This window comes from Tauraco erythrolophus, chromosome 4 (assembly GCF_009769465.1).
Source record: "Tauraco erythrolophus isolate bTauEry1 chromosome 4, bTauEry1.pri, whole genome shotgun sequence".
Taxonomy (NCBI): Eukaryota; Metazoa; Chordata; class Aves; order Musophagiformes; family Musophagidae; genus Tauraco; species Tauraco erythrolophus.
The window spans coordinates 75,266,063-75,276,918 of record NC_141468.1 but is presented as its reverse complement, the minus strand read 5'-3'; positions in this window follow the sequence as shown (position 1 = coordinate 75,276,918).

Genomic DNA, 10,856 nt, shown 5'->3' with positions numbered 1-10,856 from the left:
TTTTAAAAAAAAAGGTCTGTTTTTTATTAAAAGTGAACAGAGAGTTAGGTTTTCATCGTGAGTGGATAGATTTTTAAGAAACTTTCTTGAAAATTGTGAGAAATAAGCTTAAATGTTTGCAAAGTTCTGAATTTTTACTGCTTCTAATAATATAGGTTTGCAAGCACTTGTAAAATACGTTTTTAAAGGCAACCAACAAAAAATAAAATCCCAGGCAGTTAATGCTTTTGTTGCAATCTTTATTTAGCAGTTGATTTTTTATTTTGAGGTTGATGTCTTTGCATAGCCAGCCTCCCGAACAACTCCCCTTTATTTGCAGATGAAAAAGTGCTAAAAATGTGAGGCTGTACCCAAAACTGCCTTAAATCTTTGTTTGTGTGTAGCCTTATCTATGTCCTTGCTTTGTGTTGACTTCGACTTTGCTGTCGTCTTACAGGACTAAGTAGACTTCTTCGTATTAAATGTCGGGGGGCAATAATTATGAAGCAATGCAGAAGAACCCATTTCCCCTTACCTTCTCACTTCCTTCTTAAAATCCCTAAGGATTCCTTCTGCAGTGTGCACCCCGAAGGTGGCCGTGCGGCCGAGGGCTGGATGGGGAAGGCGCGCGGGGGGCCGGGAACGCGCCGTCCCGGGGCGCGAGCGGCCGGCGCGGCGGAGCCCCGCGGTGGCGGATCCCCTCGGTGCTGTCCAAGGTCCTGATCGCCCTGCCCGGGGCTCGGCGGGCGGCGAGCTCCGCGGCCCTCCGCTGGCCCTCACGGCGAGCGCCGGCCATCTCGTGGTTCGGTCGCCACTGTTTTCCTGATTTCCTTGCTAGCAGGTCGAGGGAGGTGATTTTGCCCCTCTGCTCTGCTCTCGTGAGACCCCACCTGGAATACTGTGTTCAGCTCTGGAGTCCCCAGCACAAGAAGGACGTGGAGCTGTTGGAGCAGGTCCAGAGGAGGGCCACGAAGATGATCCGAGGGCTGGAACACCTCTGCTGTGAAGACAGGCTGAGAGAGTTGGCACTGTTCAGCCTGGAGAAGAGAAAGCTCCGGTGTGATCTTATAGCAGCTTTCCAGTACCTAAAGGGGGCCTACAGGAAAGCTGGAGAGGGACTTTTTACAAGGGCATGTAGTGATAGGACAAGGGGTAATGGCTTTAAATTGAAAGAGGGCAGATTTTGATTAGATATAAGGAAAAAATTTTTCACTCAGAGGGTGGTGAGGTACTGAAACAGGTTGTCCAGAGAAGTTGTGGATGCCCCATCCCTGGAAGTGTTCAAGGCCAGGTTGGATGAGGCTTTGGGCAACCTGATGTAGTGGAGGGTTTCCCTGCCCATGGCAGGGGGGTTGGAACTAGATGATCTTTAAGGTCTCTTCCAACCCAAACCATTCTATGATTCTTCACAACACGTTGAGGTCACAGCTTGGGTGGTAGCATGTGTGCTGTTTTCAAAGTATACCCAAAGACGAGTGTTTCTTACTGTGTTACGTGTGGGAGGTATTTAGGTCTTGGTTGTTTATGGGCAGACCTGTTAGAAGTGTCTCTGCTTAGGGTTAAACGATGCTCTCCATGTTAAGATCCAGTTCCAGTTGCTTTTAGCTTGGCAAAATCATAACCATTCAAATGGAAATTTTCCATGCTGCTGGGTTTTTTTTTTTTCCCCCTCTTAACTGATTTCTTTGCAGGAACTTTCTCTCACAGCCATTTCTGATAAGATTCAGTCATTTTTGAGGATGAGAAACTGACGTTGTTTTTTGTATATGTTAATAGTATCCCTAAAATAATTTTTTTTAAGATGAACTGCTCCCAGTATAAATGAGGGTTATGCGTTTTCCTTCTGTCATAATCCAGTTCAAATTTGGCCACATTGTAAGCTCTGGAAATCCTTAGTTTATACATTGTAAGTAGTGATTTGTGAGAGCAGAGCTGCTAAATTTACTGAACTTGCTTTTGCATTGTCTTTGTTCCAGTCACGAATCCAGGGTCTGTACAGGGCATTTTCAACAGCTATTGCTTCTGCCTAGTGTGGTGCTGGCGAAAAAAATAAAGAACTGAGAGATTCTCTGCATTTCTGTGAGAGCTGCCTATTGGAGTCCGTCTAACATGGAGTGAGGAACTGCTGAGACTGGAGATAGGAGCAACTAAAAAAAATGGATCTCAAAGGGTGAGAGAAGGAGTAGTCCAGGTATTTCAGGTCCAAGAGAGAACTTCTACAAGAGGGGGAGCATTTTATTAGTCTGTTTGTAAGACAAAGGAGGGAGTATGATTTGTTTTGCATCATTCCTTCCGGAAGTTTGCTATCCAAAGAGTGTCCTTCAGGAAGAGCCTTCCCTCTCCAGACTAAGGTCAAAGCAATGTGCAGTTTTACCCCAAGTTTATTTTGGACGGGATTGGCAATGTAATACTTTTAATTGCCTTATGAGAATCAAGGATTTTCTACTATCTGGCTCAGCATTTTCTGCAGCCTTATGGCTTACTCTGAAAGTAGTATGTAATTCAGAAAATACTTAAATAGCTATAATATTTAAATTGAAAACAGAAAATATGTAAATAAATTGGAGAATTCTAATTTTTCATGTCTTTTTATAGGAAAGGAAAAAGCAGCTGGAGGTAAAGACAGATGTAAGTCCAGAGCATTTAAAATTAACTTCATCCTCTTTTTGCTGCATGGCATTTCACCTCAGTTCAGAAGCACGGCTAATGCCTCACCAGTAGTGATACAGAGACATCATTGAGGCTCCATTAGTAAGATGCGCTGTCATTTGCACTTGGACTTGCTTAAACTTCAGGTGACTTCCATAACATATTTATGCTAAACTTGGGGAAAAAAAAAAAGTTTCCTATCATTTTGGAGTACAAGCAAACATAAATTTAGAGACACAATCGCACAAAAGGTATTTCTGTTTGAATTTTCACTTTGTCAGTCAGTAAGTATTTCAACCTGTCTGTCACTTGTGGAGTTGTTACACAATGACTTTAGTTTTGATGGGGTGTTTTGCAATAATTCAAGAGTTCTAAATGTCTTAACACTTTTTGACATCTATTCGTAGTCAATATTTGTTATAAGATGAACAGTCTGGTCTTTAATTTGTTTTTTTGGTGAAGTTGTTCTTAAGAGGTTTTCTTCTCATGGAGTTTTGAAAATTTGATCAAAGTAGGCACAAAAGCTATGTTGGCTAAAGAAAAAAGTCTCATAAATACATCTGAAATGTATGAACCGAACAGGCCTCTCAACAGTGATGTTAACTCTAAAACATGAGCATATCAGATGTTGGCAGTGATAGCTATTCTACTGTTGGCCTCTTTGTCAGAAATACATGTTTATGTTGTATTCATAGTACAATAGTAAGGAAAAAATATACAGATTATATAATTTATCTTAAATATGAAGTGCTAACTGGGTATAGAGAGGATTTTCAGCTATTAGCCTGGGCAATTTGGGTTTTGAAATTGTGTTTACTGAAAGTAATTATAAAACGGAATCCTTCTAGTATTACATACCTTTTAAAAATCTGTTCTTTGTGAGCTATTTAATAAATGCTTATAAAAGCATTTTATTGGGTTTTCATGATAACTCCTTTACATATTGCTTGTTTTAAATATATTTAAACAACTTTAATGAGAAATGAGTTTAACACTGAGCATTGGCATATGGTGTGTTGTTTGACATATTTCTCACAGAACAAATCGTCAAACTAGTGTATGTCGACTTTGTAAAGATAAACCACTTATGGGCAAATTGGGGAAAAAGTAGAGAAGTAAGTATTCGTGTCGAAGGACTTTCTTGTGACTAATTACTTACGTAATTCACAGCTTGACTAGCTAAACAGAAACTGATGATCCCTTCCCAGTAATTTCTGAAAATATTTGGTTATTGGAAATGTCAGGAAGTGGTCCTGAATTTGAGTACAGCAATGCCCGGCAAGAACAGTGGAAAGAATGATAAGAACCTATCATATGTCTGGAGTGCCTGAAGTTGTGACCTCATGTTGCAGGATCAATGTCTTGTGCTGGGCCTTGCAATATATTTTTATTTGTGGGTTGATGGTTTTTGGAGAGGGGTGGATGAATTCATTGGCTGCTTCAGTTTACCTGTTCATTAAGTGTGGATGAGTTGCCTACATTTGCTACAGAACTTTTTCAGTTGTCGATGTTATATGTAAGAATTGAAGTGTAGGAGGGCAAGAGCATGCTGGAAGAATATATGATAGGCTGACTAAAAAAGGTTAGACTAAGAAGTACAGCTCTAAACAGCCAAAGTTTTCTGTGTTTAAACAAAACAAAAAACAGTTAAGGCAAGCCTTGCAGTTGAAAGGCTTCTGGCGTGGCAAAATTAGCTAATTACTTTGGAGGTGATTTTAAAAGAAAAAAAAAAACAACTCATTAAAAAAAAAATCCTGTTTTTGCAGACATAGGTTGTAGAGCAGGTGATGTTTCTTTTAAGCTTCTTACCCCCTTTATTCTGCACCACGCGTTTCTTCTCCACATCGTAGACTGTTCCTACTTTTGATTAAAAGTAAGGTTCAGTGGGCTGATTTATATGAACAAGGCAAAAAATGCAGTATTGCCTGCACACTAATAAATGGGAAAACATTGGGCCAACAATATTAATGAAAATAAATAGACAACTGTCTTGTATTACCCTACATTCCCCACCAAACTGCTGGGGCAGCCCTCCTGTTCTGCCTTTTATAGGCCGGTCGCGATAGGCTCTGCCTGAAATATTAGTTTATCAACAAGACAGCACTCTGCATCAGAGGCAGCCTTCCAGCCTTGCTCAGAACACTTCAGATAAAAGATTTAAGCCTGGCTTCTCTGTGACATATGTGTATTCCCCCTACCTGTGGTTTCTTTCAATTCAATTTGAGATTTTTTTCCTCAGAATGTTTTGAGAAGTCTTGGCAAAAATGTCAGCAAAACCACTTCATAAGAGGATAATGGATGAAAATGCCAAACTCCTTCCAGGGGAGAAAGGATCCTTAGTGACTCATACCTGTGAGGAGACTCATCCTTAATGTCAAGTCTTCTCAGCTGGACCAACAGACTTGAGTAGATAATTTTTACCACTCACTGAGGGCAAAGTGCATGCATAACACTGTTACAAATCACCAAGAGATTTTACTAATAGTATGATTAAAATTACAGCACATGCTTTGTCGTTCCAAACATTTGCATATCGTCCAAGTCTTTGCAGGGTGACTTCACTCTCTTTTCTTTGCCTTATAAACTCTTTGTTGCAGGAGTTGTTTATTACTGCATTTAGACAGATCTTGGCACCTGCTCTCTGCTCTCAAATGCTCTATGGGCAACATGAAATGTTGTTTAATAAGCAGGGTTTTTTTAGACACATACCTTATAAAGCGGTGCATCTCCCAGTCTTTGGCCCAAGCTCGTGTCTATTTAATGATACCGAGGTGTGTCTGAAGAGTGTCTCCTCAATTCCGTGTATTTTTCATTGTCAGTGCTTATTCTAAATTGCAGCCATCCGTTGTGAGCCTGCATTCCATGGATTAAAGTGTGTTTTGATATTAGAACAAGCTTTCATTATGTTTTCCCTCTTTCCCCTCTTCTCCCACCCCCTACAATTTGAAACTTTAAGCTTTCTAGTTAAGCTATTATGGTGGCCATAAACAGGTGCGTGCTTTACAGAGGGTCCCATTCTGTGGTTTCCACTGGCGTCCCTGGCCTTCTGAACTCCCCTTTGCTACCTCCTTCCCCCTCAATAATTTTTTATGAATGATAGCTTTTCAACACCCTGGGAACAGCTTGTTGAGAAAAACACTCTTCATGGGGTGCAGTCAAATCCTACACATTTCTTCAAGGGAGTTTTATGAAAGGCATGGTACTGTGTTGCAGGTATGACGTATGTGTGGAGCCCCCCTCCCCACTCGCTCCCCACCCCCTGCCTCTATGATTCACTGTGATAAATTTGCTTTTTAATAATGCCAGTAGCCTCTCTCGCCACAGGTGCTTCTCAATTAAAATCCACTTTGTTTAAAAACTGGAGGCTTGTTTAACTGAGCCCCTGGTGAGAGTTGTCAAATCCCAGGATAGGTGACAAAAATAGATTGGTGGCCCTCTGAAGTGGCATTGAAAATACCATATCCTGGGGTACCAGAGGGCAGCGTCGCTCTTAAAACAAATCTGCAAGTTTGAGAAGCCCTGGGTGGAATCCCTGGGAGTTGTCGTTTTCAGCATGGGGCTTTTTTTGATCCATCTTTTAGCATTTTGTTTTGTTCCTGCTACCCTTCTCACATCCCCCACCCTCAAGCGCTTTCCCTTTCTTTCTGCCATTGATTTGGCTATTTAGAAAATACAAAGGTAAAAGGAATATTATCATTTTTTTCAAGAACGGTCTCTCTTTAATATTCTAATGATATTTGCAAGAAATGAACTGGAATGGTAAAGCGGGGCAGGGGAGGAGACCTATTATATATTTAAAAAACAAAGACAAAACAACAAAAGCTGAAAGTATTAGAATCATGATTTTTTTTCTTTTTTTCCTTTATTTTCTTTTTAAACAAAAAGGAAAATTTACGTTTGGGTGATCTGATATTTCCCTGCCCTCTTAGACGTGTATTTTTAGCATTTTGAACACATGTAATGTCCTTAGATATCGCTTACCAAAGCACTTTGAAATAACTATAGAGAGTGGTTGGGATGACTCAGGGGACTGGTAATTGAACATGGAGCCTTTTCACCTCGAAGTCACTAGTTTGAATCTAACCCAAGTTGCTAGCGACCCAGTGGTTACCCTCAGATGGCTGTTTAGTGGCCTGTCTGAAGTGAGTTGGTGGTCTCAGTCCAGCTTTTCACAAACAGCTGTCCACATCACAGAAACCACCGTCACAGTTAGTACTAATTAGCAGCCTTGTTGGCAGGATCGGTAAGCAAGGCGAAGGACCGAATTAGCCATCAAGCTGTCTTCTGCTGTTAGAGGTGGTCTCCCCAAAACAGAGCCAAGGCACCCTGCTCTTGGAGTCTTGCAGCAGCAACTTGGTTTTGATGCTCCCTGGATTGTGTGTAAGTGTATTTTCTTCCTCTGGGGAGACTGCAGCTTTTCCTCCTCCCACAACATCAAGCTGTGAGCTGTGTCCCCGTTTTGGTTTGTTTTCGCTTTGCCCTCTGCAGTTTATCCATTCCTTGGTGCAGGGGCATCTCCATACCTGCTAACTGGACTTTCCCACACACCCTTTATCCGTCAGATTAATCCCCTAACATCTCTGCTAGATCTACCACAAACAAGATTCTTTGCATCTCTGCTAGATCTACCACAAACAAGATTCTTTGCGTTTGTTTCATAACGACAGTTGCACCCGTGGTAGTCGTCAGTTTTATGTTTCATCTCTGCAAGAAGTTTTGTTATTTTCTGAAGCTAAACCAAAATGCAGTCATTTTGAAAGAGTGAGGGATAAAATAGATAATTCTGACCTTTTAAAATACTTAACAGCTGAAAAAAGAATAAATATCTTGTATTTTGAGAGTTTTAGAGTATAACCCTCATGTGTTCTCTGAATGATGCGTGAATGGGTTCCAAAGCCCACAGAGGATCCCTCTGCTGGTAGGAAGATTCTGGGTCAATGTGTAAGTCTATCTGTGGTAATCCATTTGCAAGATCATGAAAATATTCACATGTAAAAAAAGTTGAAGTAAACATTGGAGGGTTACAACATTTTAAGCTGCAGGCAATTCTTTCTGAAAATGGGGAATTCAGTATGCATACTCTGAATTCCATTCAGGGGAACAATAGTAACACAATTCTTACCAAAATACAGTGTTTTTCCTCCCAAGTACTAAACTAAGCCCTGTAGGAACCCATTTCTTATTTTTTTCCCCTGACTTTTAACGTTAACAGTTAATTTCTGCAAAAGTAAACATTCCCTCAAAGTATTGGTAGCCCAAATTCAAAATCAGAAACTGAAGGTAACAATAGTGACCTTACAAGTTTTTCTTCTCTAACTTGAGAGGCATGACTAAAGTGAAGAGCACAAAAAGAAACAATGTAGATTTTTAAGCTTTTGATTCCTGGTAGTGGTAAAAGGGTAAGGAAGGATATTTATAATAAGAGATTGACGTATTGCCTTTTGAGGAGGAGGACAGAGTTGCAACTTTTGGAATCTGTGGTTTAGGTTAGGGGTAGCATCCATGCTGCACGCTTCCAAGTAACTAGTTAGGCTGACTACCATTTCATCGTTTCTAGTCATGCACTGAAAAGTGATTAGGTCAGACCTCACTGGGACTGGATGCATTTTGTGTATCTTTATAGAATATGGTTTCTTTTTAGTCAGCAGGAGGATATAGGGAGACAGGTGGGAGAGAAGCTCTGGCTGGGAACAGCCCAACTGGAGGAGAAGGGAAGCCTAGCTGAGGGCTTTCTCTTACTTTTTGGACAAGCTCAAGCTCTTTTGAGCTGATTGGAAGGGTCTACAGAGAGAATCCCACACTGGCTGGTATCTTGAGCCATCCAGAAAAAGAGGCAAGAATGGTTGCTGTTCATAAGTTAGAAAAAGCGAATTAAGCCAAGAAGGTGTTTGAAGTGATTTGCCTCAGTTGTGAAACACGTATAACTAACCGGGAGCTGACAGGGGTAGAGATTCCCTCTTTAAAGCTCAGGCAGGAAGGAGGACTGTACACAACACTGCCCTGAAAACGTTTCTTCAAATAAGCATTCATAGTAGAAGTACTGGAAGTCTGGAGGAGATGAAATCTTCTAAATAATGATAGTTTTATGGAGGAGGTCATGCTTTCCTCTCACGAAGGAAGGAGTGGAAAGAACTGAAGTGGAAACAGTTGGCAAGGTCAGTCTGTCTTGTTGTCACAAGAGTGGCAGGAAGGAGGCCTCCAAAGAAACCGAAGCCCCGGGAGTGAGGCAATCACCGTTTCTTCCTGCTCACATCGAATTCTTCTTCAAGGCATTTCCAAATAAGGGTTAGGAACTGAGCGCTGCAACCGCAAGATGACAGTGCAATGCTGCTAAAACCAAGACTCCTTTTTCCTTCTACTTAAAATAATCTATGTCCAGCCATGAATCAAAGCGCCTCTGTAACCTGCCACGCTCTACAATAGACTGACAGAAACATACACAAATCCTCCTGAAAAAATAAATGATGAAAAAAGCTTTAGCTGGCAACTCCAGAGTACGAATGACTAGCAAGTTGCACTGTTGAGTTAACATGATTTTAAGCATGTGCTGCTTGTTACTCTGAAGGGAAAAAAATGCCATGATGTGTCTCCTGTGCGAGCACAAGGCACACAAAACTGACAGAACTAAAGTAATTTTTGCATAATGGTACCAGGAAAAACAAAAGAGAAAAAGAGAACAAGGAGAATTTCCTGCCTAAAGTGAGTTAGCCTGAGATTACAGTGGAGCTGTACTAATCTACGCCAGCAAAAGGTCTACCTCTTCACCCCTGCCCTCGAAGTCCTCCCATTTAGCTTGCCCACGTTACAGCAGCCAAGAGCCATGGAATAGTAGTTGAGATGCCCCACTGAAGGAAAAAGCGAAGCAATATGGTACTGAGGAAAAGAAGGAAAGAATAATTTTAGCCTTTAAGATCAGGGCAGCGCTGGCAGGGTGGGTGCAGCTTTGAGTTCGCCAGTACTTGAGCCCCCTTTGACTTTGTACGGACTCTTAAATATTCGGGAAACCTTTCAGTGATGTTTTGATTTCAAAAGCTGTCTGGTGGCCTAAATGTCCATACCCAACAATTAAACCAATAAATTCAGAGGCCAGTCTTTAAAGTTCTGAGCTTCAAACGATGCCACTAGTGCATTATTCATGGATTCGGTTTTTTCCTTTGATATCTCTCTATGGTGTGATCTATATAGCAGAAAAGAACCCACATCTGTCTGTTTACACCACCCTGGAAATTCCTGTGGGGAACCAAAACAGTCAACCACAAATAACTGCTGGGCTACCAACAAACATAGTATCTGGTGTGCCTCCACCCACCTGCCATTGGGCAGATTTCTGAATCTTATTTGAAAATGGGAAAAATCAGATCAGCAGTGGGAGGGAGACATAGAGGGAGGGCTGGGGAGAGAACTGATGGGAAAAACTAACCTGAAATTAGCAGAACCTAGCATAGGGCTTTTTTTTGTGTTTTAGTTTTTATTGCTGTTGTTTGTTTCTGTTTTGTTTTGTTTTTTTAAGTGGAGCAGGCCCTGAGCTGTGCATCACATTATGACACAGTGCATCTTATTGAATCAGATAATTTGATTCATTGTGAGGTTTGCACTTGAACCCTTTCATGCTAAAAGTGGGCAGATTCTTTTGAGCTCTTTCTTGAGGAAACATGGACAGAAAAGATCCTGTAAATGACTTTGAAAATTCAGGAAAAATTATCCAACGGGATCATAGAATGGTTTGGGTTGGAAGGGACCTCAAAGATCATCTAGTTTCAACCTCCCTGCCATGGGCAGGGAAACTCTCCACTACACTAGGTTGCTCAAAGCCTCATCCAACCTGGCCTTGAACACTTCCAGGGATGGGGCATCTGCAACTTCTCTGGTCAGCCTGTTTCAGTGCCTCACCACCCTCTGAGGGAAAAATTTCTCCTTTGTATCTAATCTAAATCTCCCCTCTTTCATTTTAAAGCCATTGCCCCTTGTCCTATCACAACACGCCCTTGTAAAAAGTCCCTCTCCAGCTTTCCTGTAGGCCCCTTTTAGGTACTGGAAGGCTGCAATAGGATCCCCCCGGAGCCTTCTCTTCTCCAGGCTGAACAGCCTCAACTCTCTCAGCCTGTCTTCATAGCAGAGGTGTTCCAGCCCTCGGGTCATCTTCATGGCCCTCCTCTGGACTTGCTCCAGCAGCTCCAAGAGGCTTTAAATTCCACTTTTTCCCTAGTCAGTGTGGGCTGCCTGGTCAT